Source organism: Odontesthes bonariensis, chromosome 4 (genome assembly GCF_027942865.1).
Source record: "Odontesthes bonariensis isolate fOdoBon6 chromosome 4, fOdoBon6.hap1, whole genome shotgun sequence".
Lineage (NCBI taxonomy): Eukaryota > Metazoa > Chordata > Actinopteri > Atheriniformes > Atherinopsidae > Odontesthes > Odontesthes bonariensis.
This window is the reverse complement of record NC_134509.1, coordinates 38,867,676-38,879,125: the sequence shown is the minus strand read 5'-3', so window position 1 is coordinate 38,879,125 and position 11,450 is coordinate 38,867,676. Positions and strand designations below refer to the sequence as shown.

General features: G+C 42.3%; 1 pseudogene; it reads left to right on the top strand.

Moving 5' to 3' along the window:
* The first annotated feature begins 5,174 nt into the window (after nucleotides 1-5,174).
* Nucleotides 5,175-10,989, top strand: LOC142379167 (zinc finger BED domain-containing protein 5-like; annotated as a pseudogene).
* Nucleotides 10,990-11,450: the final 461 nt, after the last annotated feature.

Below are 11,450 nucleotides of genomic sequence, written 5' to 3'. Positions count from 1 at the left end.
TTTTTCAACACCCAAGTGTGATAAATTCAACATTTGGTCTACATACATGAGCATTCCACTTTTTAGTATATTAAAACAGTGTTTCCCTTGGGATTATTGTAGCAGCAGAAATGTTTCCCCCCATTAACAATAACAAAATATGTATATCAACTGATTGCTATTCAGTATCAAATTTACAGAAGCTGTATGTGACGATTGCTGTGCTGTGCAGCAAATCTCTTAACAAACTCATCCAAATCTAATTTTTTTGCACGTTTAGACTCAATCTCAAACTGAGAATTGCTAAACCTGTGAGTCTGTTCTCTGACGTAGTTGAACGCAGTTGATTTTTGATGAGTTTAAGAGCTGAAAAACTCCTGTATGGTTCCAAAAAACACGGAAATTCTACTAGCCTTAGCCACCACTAGCATATTAGCCAACGCCAACTAGCAGACTTTTTAAGAACGGTTCATAGAACAAAAATGATATGAAATGCCACAACTTCAATTGGTTTCAGCTCAATATGTCAAAGGCTAGCCAGTAGCTAGCTAGTTATCAACGTTTTTCAGTTAGGTAGCGCCAGCTATCTAGTTACCGAACTGGCTTGAAAAGCTATCTTGTGGCTAACCGTGACATGAGGTAAAACGTAGCTAGTGGTTATCTGGAGATTTTCTTGTGCAAATCCGTTTCATGAATGAGACCCGAACTGGATTGAAAATAATAATAATAATACTGTAGTGACTTCACGGAGGCTCTGAGACCGGCGGTTGCCGAACTGCTCTTTATTAAGTTTTACACTAGCAGTACAATCACAGAACACGGGTGACTCTCAGTCCTGCTCCGCAACCAACCCCAGGAGAGCACCAGACCTGCCCACGCCCACTCCTCTCCCCCAAACACCAGCCCACACCTGAGTGACATGACCTGCGGTCCAGTGATTGACAGGGAGAGGAGAAACAAGCCAGTCCGTGTGCTTTTACCTTAATTCTGGGTCGTTACAATACTTTTATTTTGTACAGCGCCTTCTATCTATGAGGAATTATAAACGTTTCGAAACCATATTACACTTTGATGAATGTATCATGATTTTGAGTGAATGACAATTTATTTTCGCTGCGTTTGAACAACAGGAAGCAGGATAAATTAGCTGCTAGCCTACTGCTGTCTGTATCCTACTCATGAAAGTACCCAACTTTCGAGAAACGTATGCTGCTCCTGTCCTGAACGGTTTCATATTCAATTTATCCTGTTAGCAACAACAAAAAAGAAACTGACTAACTGGTTTGCAGGCTGCGGTTTTAGCTAAAACGTGTGCCCTCCTCTCGTCTTGTGCCCTCGTCTTTTAGCTGTTCCTCTTACATAAAGTTTGCTGAATAAAGTTCCCCTGCACACTCAGAGCAAATTACGACATAAATCATTATATTACCATACCTTATTGTATGAATCCGATAAATCCAGTTAATGGATGCGGGTTCTCTGATCCTGTTTCGCGGGAGCTGCAGGTGACAGGCAGTGTTCATCTCGCGTTGGCTCTACTGAGCAGGGTTGTCAGATGTTGAACGATAAAATAAGCCATAGCCGCCCAGACCTGCATGGTCACTCGAAAAACTGATCAGAAATCAGCTCTCTGCAGCATCAGTCCGACCATTATTGTGTTAGTTCAAAATGTAAAACTGATCCGTCAGCCAGCCATCACCATTGACTGACAGCGTTTCTCTTGTTTGTTGTGTGGACGAACTTGATCAATTACCTATCAGATCTAGGGTGGCCATCGGGGTGACCAATGACATTTCAGTGGTGGCCCTGGCCACCCTTGGCCACTACCTAAAATCGCCATTGACACCAAACACCCGTCACAACCCACCCTCCCCTTTCTCGATCAGGACAATCTCCCAGTTGAGTTCAGTTGACGGAAAATCCGTCTGGACAAACTATGCAGGCTGTTCAGCTGACGGAAATCCGTCACAGCGACGGAGAACTTTAATCCATGATAAACACGTGGCCGGCCGGCAGAAACATTGAAAAGTCTCTATTTCACTTCTCATCAGATGTAATAGGAAGTTAAGCAAACCTTAATAGGGAGTTCAGACAAAACTTCCACAACACTATTTATTATTAAAAATGTGAAACGGTTCGGATGCGTCTGCAGTCTACCTATTCTATACCAATAGACCTAATTATCACCAATACACTTTACTGTAGGTTGCAACAGGAACACAAATTCCAGCAGTAAAGAGTGAAGTAAGTAACTCTTCACATTACTATCACTGCCTACATACTTCGTTGCTCACACTGGTAGTCCGAACTCTGTACAAACGGAAACTTCTGTTGGGTATGGAGAGCACCCAATTAGACATGGCATACAAGAAACTGAAAATAAAAAAGATCAAGCTAGAGATTATGAAACTGGACGGAGAAGGTAATGGTGTGAACTGTATTTAATTCTGTTTTCTCTCCACAGCTTGAAAAACATGAATAATTAAACAATTTAACACAACATGAACTCAAACTTGTCATTATTGTACGGTTCATGCAAAGTGTTAATTCAATTCAATTCAATTAATTTTTATTTATATAGCGCCAAATACAACAAATGTCATCTCAAGGCACTTAGATAATAAAGTCCAATTCAAGCCAATTGGAATTCAATTCATTGTAATCATAATTATTCATAAAATAATCCAATTTGTTCATATAGAGCCAATTCAAAAACAATTTCCTAGCTAAGGAAACCAACAGATTGCACTGAAAACTTTTAGTTTTTCGGTCCAATCTCCCGGCCTGAGCGTGCCTGAGGCGACTGGAGAGAAACGACTCCCTTTTAACAGGAAGAAACCTCTGGCAGAACCAGACTCAGGAAGGGTGGCCATCCGCCACTGTAACATCATTCAAAGGATATCTGTTGGAACAGGGAAACACGAGTTAATGACCACAATAATGTCACATATACATAAAGAGAGTAAAGTGAGGAAAGGTGTGACAGATGAGGCCCCCCAGCAGTCTAGGCCTATAGCAGCTTAATTATGGGATGTTTCAGGATCACCTGAGCCATCCCTAACTATAAGCTTTATAAAAAAGGAAAGTTTTAAGCCTGGTCTTAAAAGTGGAAAGGGTGTCTGCTTCCCGGACATTTACTGGCAGCTTATTCCACAAGAGAGGGGCCTGATAACTGAAGGCTCTGCCTCCCATTCTACTTTTAGAAACTCTGGGAACCTCAAGTAAACCTGCAGTTTGGGAACGAAGTGCTATGTTAGGAAAATATCTTATAATGAGATCTTTAAGATGTGATGGAGCTCGGTCATTAAGAGCTTTATATGTAAGGAGAAGAATCTTAAATTCTATTCTGAATTTAACAGGGAGCCAACGAAGAGAAGCTAAAACTGGAGAAATATGATATCTCCTGTTAGTTCTCATCAGAACTCTGGCTGCAGCATTTTGGATCAACTGAAGGCTTTTCAGAGAATATGTGGGACAGCCCAATAATAAAGAATTACAGTAGTCCAATCTTGAAGTAACAAACTTATGCATGGACTAGTTTTTCTGCATCACTCTGAGACAAGATGTTCCTGATTTTAACAATATTACGAAGATGAAAGAAGGCAGTCCTAGAAACCTGTTTTATATGCGAGTCAAATGATAAGTTCTGGTCAAAAATAACTCCAAGGTTCCTCACTGTAGAACTAGAAGCCAAGGAAATACCATCTAGAGTAACTATATAGCTAGACAATTTCTCCCTGAAACGCTCAGGTCCAAAGATAACGACTTCAGTTTTGTCTGAATTTAGAAGAGACAGTTCTGAGTCATCCAGGTCTTTATGTCTTTAAGACATGCTTGTAGTCTGACCAACCTATTGGGTTCATCTGGTTTTATAGATAAGTACAACTGGGTATCTTTAGCATAGCAATGGAAATTTATGCCATGCTGTCTAATAATGTTACCTAATGGAAGCATGTATAAAGTGAAAAGAATCGGTCCAAGCACAGAACCCTGAGGAACTCCATGACTTACTCTGGTGTGTGAGGAAGATTCTTCATTTACAAGAACAAACTGAAATCTATCAGATAAATATGACTTAAACCAGCCTAATGCAGTTCTTTTAATCCCAATAACATTTTCAAATCTCTGTAATAAGATACTGTGATCGAACGTATCAAATGCAGCACTGAGATCCAACAGGACAAGCACTACACAAGTCCGCTATCAGAGGCTAAGAGGAGATCATTGGTAACTTTCAGCAGTGCAGTTTCTGTGCTATGATGCACTCTGAATCCTGTCTGAAACTCTTCAAACAGATTATTTCTGTGTAAATGATCACAAAGCTGAGCTGCAACTATTTTTTCAAGAACTTTAGACATAAAAGGGAGAATGGATATAGGTCTATAATGAGCTAACACTTCTGAGTCAAGAGTAGGTTTTTTAAGTAAAGGTTTTATTACAGCAACCTTAAAAGTCTGAGGTACATATCCTGTCAACAAAGACAGATTGATCAAATCCAATATGGAAGTGTCAATTAAGGGGAAAACCTCCTTGAACAGTCTGGTTGGGATTGGGTCTAAAACACAAGTTGATGGTTTAGAAGACACTATGTTAGAAATTTGTTTCTGCATTTATATTCATAGTGAGGTGCCATGACCTAACGTTTGGAAAATTCTTAATTATCTCTGTTCATTTAGCCTTCTTACACTTGCTCTGACTTAAACTGCTACTGTGTCAATGCTAAATTATGAAAAGAAGTTCTAACTCAAAGGTCACAAGGATAAGGATCAAAGGAAATATGTGTCCCTGTATAGGTCCCTCACTGTTCTTCCATCCATTTGTTCAGGAATTGCTATTTCGATGTCCTCCCATTGGGCCTCATGCAAGAACCGTTCGTACGCACAGATTTGTTCTTAAGTCGTGCGTACGAGTGATTTAAAGCTGCCGTCTGCAACTTTTTTTTAGTCATATTAGCTTGAACTTTCATGGGATTTTGGAAGTAGAATATTAAATAGGCTGTTTAGGAAAAATCCCGAATTCTGTAGCTCCCTCTAAAGCAGTGGTTTTCAATAGGTGAGGCGCGCCTCCCCTGGGGGGCGCCAAAGAGACGCAGGGGAGGCGCGGCGAGCCGGCGAAAACGCGCGAAGAAATATAACAGTTTCTGTCAACATCTCAGTAGACTGATTGTTCATGCTTCCGTGTGTGAATAAGCAGGACTAATGAAAAATGCATCGTTTTCTGATACCACAACAGAAGTCAGCAGAAAGGGAGGAGCCCCCCAAAAACGTAGGAAATACGATCCCGAATATTTAAAATTAGGGTTTACGTGGTCTGGTTCTGAGAGCGCACCTCTGCCGTAATGTGTAGTGTGTAAAGAGACATTGGCAAATGACAGTATGCGGCCATGCAAACTGCGCCGTCATGTAGAAACGAAACACACGACTTTAGTTGACAAGCCACTGGAGTTTTTTGAGAGGATACTTGATGAATTGAGATCACAAAAAGCAGTAATGCGTTCGTTTGGCACCACTAACGCTAAGGCAACTGAAGCATCTTATCGAGCTGCTCTCCATATAGCGAAGGCAGGCAAGCCCCATACTGATGGAGAAACATTTCTGCTCCCTGCAGCTAGAGATATGTGTTCAGTGATGCTGGGAGAAGCAGCTGCAGCTAAACTTGACACAATCCCAATGTCTGACAACACCATCCAGCGACGAATATCCGACATGGCTTACGATGTCAAAGAGCAGGTGGTGAACAGTGTTCGCAAAAGCCCCATCCACGCCATTCAACTGGATGAGTCCACTGACGTTGCACACTGCGCTCAATTGATGGTGTACGTCAGGTTTATCGAAGAGCAAAGTGTGCGCGAAGATTTTTTGTTTTGCGTTCCCCTCCCTGCCCGCACAACAGCAGATGAACTTTTCAAGGCGCTGAATGATTTTTACCAGGCCGAAGGCCTTGAGTGGAGTCGGTGTTGTGGCATATGCACGGATGGGGCAAGGGCCATGACCGGCCGTCACAGCGGTCTTGTGAAACAAGTGCAGACCGTTGCCCCTGCCCAGTGTTCGAATTATCCACCGGGCTTCGGGGGGGTCGGACTTTTTGCGGATCAATTGATGACGTCACCCCCCCCCCCACAAAAAAAAATCATGATAATATCATGATATGCAAACACAACAATACGTTATCATTTGCAAACTCCCTGCTAGAGCCTCAGATGAATCAAGTGACCACGTTCGCGGGAAGATCACATCAAAGCACTCGTCTCCGTAAACTCCGTGTTGCCAGATTGGGCTGTTTTGGATGACCGTCTGCGGGTAAAAATGGGTATTGGGCGAGTTTTTCTGTATCTGTATATGGCTCTATGGCCATAGAAATAAATAGAATTCAGTTTAGACTGGTTTAGTCTAGATTTAGTGCCTCCAGGCGGGGTTTGAGCATGTTTGGAAATCATCTGGCAACCCTGCAAAATCCGCGCTGCGCAGGTGAATTCAGCTCAAATCTGCACGCAGCACTATCAAGTTCAACCACCTAGCCAAAGTTTGTCTCACACATGTTGCTGCAGCAGGACGTTGCTAACTTTCCAGTTAGCAACAAGCACAGCAGCAGAACCAACACATGCAGAATAATACATAAATATTAAACCTAGCAACGACCCAACTTCAAACAGCTGTATGGCTTACCAAAAGCCCACTAGCAAACTAGCAACTAGCCTACATTATGTAGTGCCCATGAGACGCAATCAAGAAATGTCAATCAGCAAAGTGAACACAATGACGCATACAGAATCAAGCTGTAAATTATCAGACTACAACTGCCAAATTCAACATAGCTTGTAATGTCCGCTGTAAACAGTGTGCGCTTTTCTTGAGATTAAAAAGTGCTATCAGACAGCCCCGTGGTGCTAGTAGTGATGGTATACTGCTAGCTGCTACATGAAATGGCTTCAAACACAGTCAAAATTATGATTAATCCTATATTTGTCACGGCGGACATATGGTAAGGAATCCCATTTTCCCTACCTCTTTGTGGGCATGCTATCCTTTTTGCCTCCTTGCTCGACACAGCTATCCTTACTTCCTGCTTGGTGGAGTCACACTATCGATTTGCCTTCTTCTAACTTAGTTAAATGATATTATTCCAATTGTGCTTTAAACACATGATAAGCCTTGTACTTTATTTTCTGACATCAAGTATGTTGGTTGGTGTATTCTGGATTAGAGCAGTCTGCCTCTGTCTTTGAACTGAGACTACTTGTGCATGTTCCTAGGCTAACTTTTTTCTCATGGGAGAAAGGGAAGGGCGGTCACCTGTCTTGAGTGTTTGTAAGTTCAGTGCTTTAAAGTTGAAATAATATTAGTCTGATTTGTTAGTTTCATTTAACAAATCACGGGAAACCTCCACCTTGACACCTTAAATCCACGCGCTCGCATCTCAAACATCATTTTAACAGGCATCAAAACCTTGCATCTCAGTGCTGCCGATGTTTTGGACTATGTGCGAGCTGCCTGCGAACATGCGAAACGCCCGCTGGTGGTACAGTCCATTGAAGGGGTGTTCTAAAACGCATTTTATTTGGTTATTCATAGTACACATTGAAAAATACTAAGTAACAAGACATTTTCAACACCTGATTTTAATAATAGATACATTTTTTCAGTACCCCCCAAAAGTGTAATTTAGTCCCATTTGGGAGGTATCAAGTCTCAATCCCCCCCGGTACCCCCCGTAATTCGAACACTGCCCCTGCCGCTGTTTGGAAACACTGCATTATTCATCGCCAGGCTTTAGCAGCAAAAACGATGCCCAACGAATTGCGTGCGGTTCTGGATAATGCAGTGAAAATTGTGAACACAATTAAATCACGAGCCTTAAACGCACGCCTGTTTAAAATCCTGTGCGATGAAATGGGCGCTCAATTCAAGCAACTGCTCCTGCATTCCGAGGTGAGGTGGCTCTCTCGGGGAAAAGTCCTCACCAGGCTCTGCGAGTTGCGAGAAGAAGTCTACCTCTTCCTAACCAAGATTAACTCCCCTCTCGCAAAATATCTGGAAGACATGAACTGGCTCGCGTTGTTGGCATATCTGTCTGACATTTTCGAGCGGATCAACACCCTGAATACTTCTCTCCAGGGCAAAGAGTGCAATGTGTATACGGCACACGACCAAGTGTCCAGCTTCAGGAAGAAGCTGGATGTGTGGTGTGCCCGTATTGGAAGGGGCTCTTGTAGCAGTCACAGTGCCGTGTGGATTAAGAGTTTTTCAAACTTTGACAAAACCAACATTCCTGTGGGGGATGTTTACGTATGTGGATATAAACCAGATCTTCATTTTCTTTCCACAAAGGAAAAAGAGACAGAAACTGCCTAATTTACAACACCCTTAAGAGCTTTTGGGGAGTCGAACTCACTCTTGGAAAAGTGGGAGACTTACTATCTTATCTAGACCATAACTCGAAAGTTGACACTTTAACACCCCTTTTCACCAAGCAAACCGACCAGATGGCTACACATGAACTAAGAAGACTCACTTTTAGTCAAATCTTAAACTATATTAAATGTGTTTGATAACCGTGTACAATTTCTTTCAGGTTTCCAGCTTGATCACAAGACGCATATAGAGACAATTTGTACGATTCTGGCTTAAATATTGACAAAGAACTGATTTTGGTGGAAAATGCCCAACCTGCCTGATGGAACCACATTGCCCCCTAGTGGTCTGCAGTGTTGATTAGTTGAACATATAAAGGACTCAGTAAAATGGACCATATATGCAGCTAGTGACTTCTAACGATGTCCCTTCGGTATCTATTTGGTATTTGTTTAGTGTCCCCATTGTTAACACAGAAATTAGCATTGTGTAATTCAATATTCATATGTCACGATTTCATAGATATTCATCTGAATTTTGAAAGTCATAATTGTCTTTATCATGTGTGTTATTTTGATGTCTTTATATTACAAGTCTATGTTATATCTTTAATCTGCATATCTTAACAAGATGTGGTGTTTTCAGAATCACCGAGACAAATGTTCTATGAGATGGGAGTAATGGAGAAACACAAAGTTCTTTGTCTAAATCCAGAAATCCCCCTAGCACAGATCACCTTACAGAGACATGCACACAGTTCAAGCATGTCATTGGCTGAAAAAGTAGTGTAAGCCCCGCCTCCGAGAGTCAAAACCCGGAACCGCGGAAAACACAGGCCTCTCTTGCCTTCTCCCCTTCTTGCGGCTCGTGTGCTCTGGCTCGCTTCAGGCGCCTGCGCTTGCCCTCTTGTGCCCTGGATCTTGTTCCAGAAGGGTTCCAACCCAGAGTTTCAGAAGAAGATTTGAGCAGAAAACAGCTGCTCATAGACTTTTAGAAATGGTTTAAGCAGAAGAGAAGAGCTCGCCGGAGTTTGGGAGTTTTCCCATAATCTCAGGAGAGAGCGGAAGGACGTGTGGATAACGATGCAGCGGACGACCGGAGGAGACCCTCCAGAACCCAGTGAGACCCCGGAGACGAGAGAGAAAGATCCGAACAAAGAAACAGATTGAAATACTCTGAAGATGCACGTTTTACGTGTTTGTGTTCGTCCCTCGCTATCCACGTCCTTCTACGTCGCACGTCACAACCTCCGCTGTTTCACGCCATCATCACCTTTTCCTACCAAGAAAGCCAACTCCAAGCAACCTTTTATTAATCTTCTGTGAACTTAAGTTCACTTCATCAGAGAAAGCAGCAACGGACCAACTCTGACACAACGATGGATTTGATCATCCCACAGTAAAGCCCTCGACACCATCGTCCCCGTTTCCCGGTGAAAGAAGCAACTGAGAAGTCCGCTAAAGTCAGCCACCACAGCCAGGAAGGCCCAGAGAGCGGAAGAGAAATCCCCTCGGACCCGCGTGGCCGCTACCATTGGTCCGAACCGACTGAACAGAACTTCAGCACAGTAAGACCGACCCGTTTTCACCTTAAAGTGGGTTTGATGGATGTCTCGAGGCTTTCACAGAATGATAAATTAATCCGAAATGTCAGTACAGTATTTAGATTCAAATAGTCAGCTAACCCAAACTATTTGAATAAATCCAGTATCTCCCCATTCCCCATATTTTATTTTATATTCACTAAGTGTTTTATATAATCACCAATATTCAATGCATCTCCTGTTTGTTTAAAGGTTCATGTCTAAGATCATATCATTGTAATAAACAGCTCATATATCTATATATATGTTATAATCACAGATTGTGTCGTATGCTTTCTTTACGTAATGTCTGTCCAACCAAACGAGAACTTCACGAAAGTAGCGAGATATGAGACTGAATATTAATTGAATATTAATTTAACACCAGGATCGTAAGATTTCGAACAGTTTTCCGACCTGACTGTGACTTAAAATTAAGTCAAAACCTAGGTTGGTGGTGCCCCTAAATTCGAGGTAAGGTTTATTTGAGACTGTAAGAACATCTCATAAATCCTTATATTTAATAGGTATATAAATACCCGGTAACGCTACACTCTGTTGAAATATTCCCAACATTGGAGGATGCGCTGGAGAAGACAGCGCTGCCGCTCAGCTCTGTGAAACAGGTCATCAGCGCGCATCTGAGCGGGCTGCGTGACCAGTTCGGACAGTATTTCGGAGAGGAGCCACTGGGAAACCAGTGGGTCAGAAACCCCTTCTCATTCCCACCCACAGTCCGAGATGATCTGAGCATACAAGAGGAGGAGGCTCTTGTTGAGCTCAGCTCAAATGTGGACTTGAAACAGAGACTGGTGGAAATGCCGATTACGCGATTCTGGTTGAGTGTCGAGAGCGAGTTTCCCCATGTGTCCGCCAAAGCCATGAGAGCCCTGATCCCCTTCACCTCCACTTACCTGTGTGAATGTGGGTTTTCTGCTCTCACCCTGATCAAAAACAAATACCGGTCAAGGCTACAAGTACAAGATGACTTGCGGCTGTTTCTGTCTTCTGTACAACCCCGCATTGAACAGCTGTGTGCATCAAAGGCGCGTCCGCATTGTTCGCATTGAGAACGCTTGAGAACATGGTGGTTAAAATAGCAACAGGTTTAAATTGTGTATAATTAGCCTAACAAGTAAATCAGAATATGTTGACGTCTATCTTTATTATTATTATTAGGCCTATTATTATTATTATTTCAGTTGACGTCTCCTGTTGACATGAGTTAAGTTGGACATTGGCGTCTGTTTAGTCTGCTGTTGAAAACGATCGTTTATGAATTTTTTCTAAAGACAGTTCAATTTTAGGCCCTCTGTTACCTCTGTTCGTGATGTTTCAGTAGGCTAAAAGTAGCCTCTAAGATGGAAATATTTGGATGGATATTTTATGAATAAGCCTTTTTTATGAATGTAGGCTACACACAGAAAAATTAAGGTACCATTGTGTACCTAAGTCGGTACAAATGCTTGTCGCACCGGCAGTACCATATTGAAGAACAATTCTGTACCTTCCTATGCAAGTACATTTTTGTACCCCATTCA